We start from the raw sequence: 6,249 nt of genomic DNA on the forward strand, positions 1-6,249 counted from the left end.
CTTGAGCCCAGGAGTTGGAGGTTGCTGTGAGCTGTAATGCCACGGCACTCTACCCAGGGGGACAGCTTGAGGCTCTGTCTCAAAAAAAAAAATAAAAATAAAAAAAAATAAAATAAAAGTAACTGAGCTGCTCTCTTGTGAAGGTTGAGGAAAAGAGAGATCAGCTGCCAGATTCTGAATAATCTTGCTCAAAAAAGTGCTAGGAAGGCACAGAGTGACAGCACTAACAGAAATGCTAAGAAAAGAGGGAGGCCTGAAGGAAAAGTAGGTGCAGAGGATCATAGAAACCTAGGAAAAGAGCCTACAAGTAGAGTTGCTAGGGGGCTGCCAATGAGAAAGGGTGACTATCCTTCGCCTGGGTGGGCCAGTATCTGTTCAATTCCTGGGTAGGCCTTTCCGATAAGGAGGGAACAGAAACATGTGCAACCTGGGCACAGATAAGATTGTTGGGTACTCAAATGCTAGTGCTACAGCAAAGAACTGGAGGGAATACGGTCTGGCTTGCAATCTCTTTAGGGATGGAGCCCCAGTTTGTGGCTAAATGCTTACATTAAAGAACATAGGTCGATCTGGATGTGAAGACTGGGGAGTAGGTGACCGGGCTGCTTATTAGAGGAATGGGGCTCTGCTTCCTTGTGACCCTGAATTCCCTGAAGACCACGAATGTCAAGAGTAGTGTGGCTTTTCGGGGATTGGTTATGTAACCAACTTTGGCCACTTTCCAGGTGTGCATAGCCATCTTTGGTCAGAGCCCATAGCTCTGTCAAACAGATTACCAGATTACAGAGGTCCTGCCCCCATCACTGGCCACTTTTCCATGTCTATGCATAATGTGGATCACCAGGGCACATCCCTGCCTCAGGGAAACAGTTTCCACAGTTACCCAAAGGTAGGCTGCAATACACTTCATCATCCCGCTTAGGCACCTGGCCTGGGATACTGTCCCACACCCATATAAGCAGATACTCTCAGAATAGGAAAACCAGTTCCAATCTCCTTGACAACCTGATATAAGATGTAAAATTCAATTTCCAGCCTCAGAACTTCACATCCAAGAGCAACTACGCTTTTCATAATATAGGAGTGTCCCCTGGAATCTTACAAAATTTTTTTAACCCTCCATAAGAAGAATATAACCCAGGGCGGCACCTGTGGCTCAGTAGGTAAGGGTGCTGGCCACATACACTGAGGCTGGCGGGTTCAAACCTAGCCCAGGCCAGCTAAGACAACAATAACAACTGCAACAACAACAAAAATAGCCAGGCGTAGCCAGACATTGTGGCGGGCATATGTAGTCCCAGCTACTTGGGAGGCTGAGGCAAGAGAATCACTTAAGCCCAAGCATTTGAAGTTGCTGTGGGCTTTGACGCCATGACACTCTACTGGGGGCAACATAGTGAGACTCTGTCTCAATTACAAAAAAAAAAGAACAACAACATAACCCAGAGTCAAAGAAGAAACCACATATGAGGTCAACTTGGCACCTGCAGCTCAGTGGCTAGGGCGTCAGCCAAATGCACTGGGCCTGGTGGCTTTGAACTCAGCCCAGGCCTGCCAAACAATAATGACAACTACAACAACAACAACAACATAGCAGGGTGTTGTGGCGGGTGCCTGTAGTCCCAGCTACTTGGGAGACGAAGGCAAGAGAATCACTTAAGCCCAAGAGTTTGAGATTGCTGTGAGCTATAATACAGCCTCTACCAAGGGTTAGAGATAGTGAGAATCTGTCTCAAAAAAAGAAAAAGAAACCACACATGAGAAAGAACCAAAAAAAAAAAAATCACTGCCATCATAAAGTATGATGACAAAGCCTGACACAGTGGCTCATGCCTATAGTCCTAACACTTTGGCAGGCTGAGGCAAGTGGATTGCTTGAACTGAGGATTCAAGACCAGCCTCAGTAAGAGTAAGGCCCCATCTCCACTAAAAATATAAATAAATAAATAAAGTATCTAACCAGATCATCTTCCAAAAGGGGTAACAATGTAGCTACCTCAGAAAATCCCGACTACAAAATTATGGAAATGACAGAAAGGGAATTCGATTATGGACAGCAAAAATGATGAAGGAAACTGAAAGAAAAGTGGAAAACCAGCCAAAGGAAATCTAAAACTTGACCTAAGAATTTAACAAAAGAGAGGGCAAAGTCTCCAAAGATCTAGACACAATTAGAAACAATATAAAAGGCTCAGTGCCTAGGCTCAAGCAGGCTAAGGCACCAGCCACATACACCAGAGCTGTCCAAATCCAGCCCCGGCCTGCCAAACAACAATGACAACTACAACTAAAAAATGTGTTGTGGTGGGTGCCTGAAGTCCCAGCTACTTGGGAGGCTGAGGCAAGAGAATTGCTTAAGCCCAAGAGCTGGAGGTTGCTGAGAGCTGTGCTCTATCCAGGGCCACAGCTTGAAGCTCTGTCTCAAAAAAAGAAACAAACAATATAAAGAAACAAAAAGGAATTGGGAGTCATTCAGAACGTTTCCAAAGGTAATAAATGGTAGGCTGAGGCAGGTAGATTTCTTGAGCTCAGGAGGTTGAAACCAGCTTGAGGAAGAGCAAGATACCATCTCTACTAAAAATAGAAAACCTAGCTGGGTGTGGTAGCCTATGCCTCTAGTCCTGGCTACTTGGGATGCTGAAACAAGAGGATCTTTTGAGCCCAGGGGTTTGAAGTTACAATGACATCACAGCACCCTACCCAGGGTGACAGAGAAAGACACCATTTGAAAAAAAAAAAACAGAAAAAGAAAACAAAAAGGTGGCTGTGCGCACTGGCTCAAGCCTATAATCCCCACACTCTGGGAGGCTGAGGCGAGTGAACTGCCTAAGGTCACCGGTTCAAGACCAGCCTGAGTAAGAGCAAGACCCTATAGGCCCAGCCACTTGGGAGACTGAGGCAAAGAGAATCACTTGAGCCCAAGAGTCTGAGGTTGCTGTGAGCTATGGGCAGGGGGCGACAAAGTGAGACTCTTGTCTCAAAAAAATAAAAATAAAATAAATAAAAAAGGCGTGGTGCCCACAGCTCAGTGGTTGGGGCGCCAGCCACATGCACCAGGCTGGTGGCTTTGAACCCACCCAGGGCCTCCTAAACAATGACAACAACAAAAAATAGCTGGGCATTGTGGTGGGTGCCTGTAGTCCCAGCTACTTGGGAGGCTGAGGCAATAGAATCACTTAAGCCCAAAGAGTTGGAGATTGCACGAGCTGTGACACCACAGTACTCTACCAAGAGCAATATAATGAGACTTTGTCTCAAAAAAAAAAAAAAGAAAGAAAAAAAGTAACAGAAAGTTTAGTAAGAGACTAAATTATGCAGAAGAACAAATCTCAGAAGGAAGACAAGGCTCTCAAGCTAACCAAGTCATTTAAAGAGGCAGAAAAGAGTAAAAGCAGAGGAATCTTTTACAGAATTATGGGACTTTTATGAAACATACCAACATACAAATTATAGGTATCCTTGAAGAAAAAAGTCCCAATAGCATGGAACACTTAGTCAAGTATATTATAACTGAAAATTTCTGTGATATCACTATAGATTCAAACATTTGCCCACTTAATAGATATCAAACCCCAGGCCAACTCAGTTCAAACAAAGCATTTCCTAGACACAATGTAATTAGACAGGTCAAAGCCAAAATGAAAGAGAAAAATCTGCAGGCAGCCACCTACAAGGGCAAACCCATCAGAATTCCACCTGAAATTGTACAAGCCAGTAGTTAAGCACCCACCTTCAATCTTCTCAAACAAACAAAAAAAACAACTGTGAACCTAGGATTCTGAACCCTGCAAAACTTTCATCTTTGATGGAGAAATCAGATCTCTTTTTTTGTTGTTTTTTGGTTGTATTGTTTTTGATGACACAGTCTCACCCTGTGCACTGAACAGAGTACAATAGTGTCACGATAGCTCGCTGCAACATCGCAACATCAGACTCGGGCAGTAGGCATCCTGCTGCCTCAGCGTGGAGAGCTACTGGGATTATAGGCACATGTGATGGCACCCAACTGGGTTTTTTACTTTTTCTGTAGTTGGGGTCTCACTCTTTCAGTCAACTCTCAAACTCCTGAGCTCAAGCAATTCATTCCCTTCTGCCTCAACCTCCTGAGTAGCTGGAACTACAAGTGAACACCACCAGAACCAGCTTTATTTCTCTTTTTATGTAGACATGTGGGGGAGGATGAGGACATCTTTACTATTCGGGAAGGTCTCAAATTCCTGAGATCAAGTGACACTCCCACCTCAGCCTCCCAAAATGCTAGGATTACAGGCATGAGCCACTATGTCTATAATTTGCTCCATGTTAGAGATAATTAAGGCAGAAATTAATTTGTTTGCCCAGGTTCACAAAATTGGTACCAAAACAATTGACACAGTTCAAACCAGATTCCAACAAAAATGGTTTTTACTATGAGAATGACATGAAGGCTATGTTGGCCAAGTGGATGAAAATATTTCGGCTCGGTGCCTGTGGCTCAAGCGGCTAAGGCACCAGCCACATACACCTAAGGTGGCGGGTTCAAATCCCCAACCCAGGCCCATCAAACAACAATGATGGCCGCAACCAAAAAATGGCCAGGCGTTGTGGCGGACGCCTGGAGTCTCAGCAACTTGGGAGGCTGAGGCAGGGGACTCGCTTGAGCCCAGGAGTTGGAGGTTGCTGTGAGCTGTGATGCCATGGCACTCTACCCAGGGGGATAGCTTGAGGCTCCGTCTCAAAAAAAAAAAAAAACAAAGGAAAAAGAAAATATTTCAAATTGTATATGGAAACAACACACTGTACCCCATGAAAGTATCAATGTACATGACCATGATTTAATTTAAAAAAAAATGGCTTTTACATGGCGCCAGACTAACTCCAAAAAGAATACAAATCTTTAGATCTTGTAACCCAGAATTTTCCTTAAAGATTCTTACACACAGGCTTGGCGCCTGTGGCTCAAGCGGCTAAGGCACCAGCCACATACACCTAAGGTGGCGGGTTCAAATCCCCAACCCAGGCCCATCAAACAACAATGATGGCCGCAACCAAAAAATGGCCAGGCGTTGTGGCGGACGCCTGGAGTCCCAGCAACTTGGGAGGCTGAGGCAGGGGACTCGCTTGAGCCCAGGAGTTGGAGGTTGCTGTGAGCTGTGATGCCATGGCACTCTACCCAGGGGGATAGCTTGAGGCTCCGTCTCAAAAAAAAAAAGATTCTTACACACAGATCCTGCTGTCGCTCATAAACATGATGTTTGAGTTTTCATACTATAGTGTGAAATATTCCTGCCTCAAGTCTCAGTACATCATCAACACACTACCCATCAGATGTGGAAAAGAAAGAATTCGAATTCTGGTTGCGCACGGTGGCTCACACCTGTAATCCTAACACTCTGGGAGGCCAAAGTGGGTGAACTGCCTGAACTCATGGGTGTGAGACCAGCCTGAGCAAGAGGGAGACCCCATCTCCAATAATAGCTGGGCATTGTGGCAGGCACCTGTAGTCCCAGCTACTTGGGAGGCTGAGGCAAGAGGATCATTCAAGCCCAAGAGCTGGAGGTTGCCGTGAGCTATAACACCACAGCACTCTACATAGAATGACAAAGTGAGACTCCTCTGACTCAAAAATAAATAAATAAAAGGCAATTTCAGAGACAGTCTAGTTAAAGCAAGAGGAAAATCTGGGTATTGGTAAGAAGAGGTTCTTCTCATCCGTGTCAGTGTGAACACAACGTGATACTGATAATTACAAATGAGAAAAAGAAGTGGCTCACACCTGTAATTCTAGCACTTTGGGAGGCCAAGGCAGAACAATCGCTTGAGGCCAGGAGTTTGAGGTTGTAGTAAGCTATGAGGATTCTAGCCCCAAGTGACAGAGTGAACTTATGTCAAAAAAAGAAACAAACTTGAATGCCAGATCCTCAGGTTCTCTAGGATGCTGCCATAAACTCAGTCTTTTCAAAGTTACTAAACATACTTTAGTTTTCCTTGACCTTTTTGCACAAGGTGGTCCCTCTGCCTAAAATACTCTTTCAATGCCTCTGCCACCTTACAGTCCTTTTTATACTCAAGTTAATTCTTTTCTTTTTGAGACAGAGTCTCAAGCTGTCGCCCTGGGTAGAGTGCCATAGCATCACAGCTCACAGCAATCTCAAACTCTTGGGCTTCAGCGATTCTCTTTTTTTTTTTTTTTTGAGACAGAGCCTCAAGCTGTCACCCTGGGTAGAGTGCCATGGCATTACAGCTCACAGCAACCTCCAACTCCTGGGC

The 6,249-nt window shown here is 44.9% G+C and overlaps 1 protein-coding gene and 1 non-coding gene across 2 annotated transcripts in view; one reads left to right on the forward strand and one right to left on the reverse strand.

The window, feature by feature from the left end:
- The window catches only part of LOC100957364 (histone-lysine N-methyltransferase, H3 lysine-36 and H4 lysine-20 specific-like), a 71,099-nt gene that overhangs the window by 34,371 nt on the left and 30,479 nt on the right, over positions 1 to 6,249 (reverse strand). The window lies entirely within an intron of this gene.
- LOC111727253 lies at positions 5,207 to 5,310 on the forward strand. The gene has a single exon (XR_002774850.1). It is a non-coding gene; the product is annotated as a small nucleolar RNA U13 (small nucleolar RNA).

Source organism: Otolemur garnettii, unplaced genomic scaffold (assembly GCF_000181295.1).
Source record: "Otolemur garnettii isolate 467f Iridium unplaced genomic scaffold, OtoGar3 scaffold00003, whole genome shotgun sequence".
Lineage (NCBI taxonomy): Eukaryota > Metazoa > Chordata > Mammalia > Primates > Galagidae > Otolemur > Otolemur garnettii.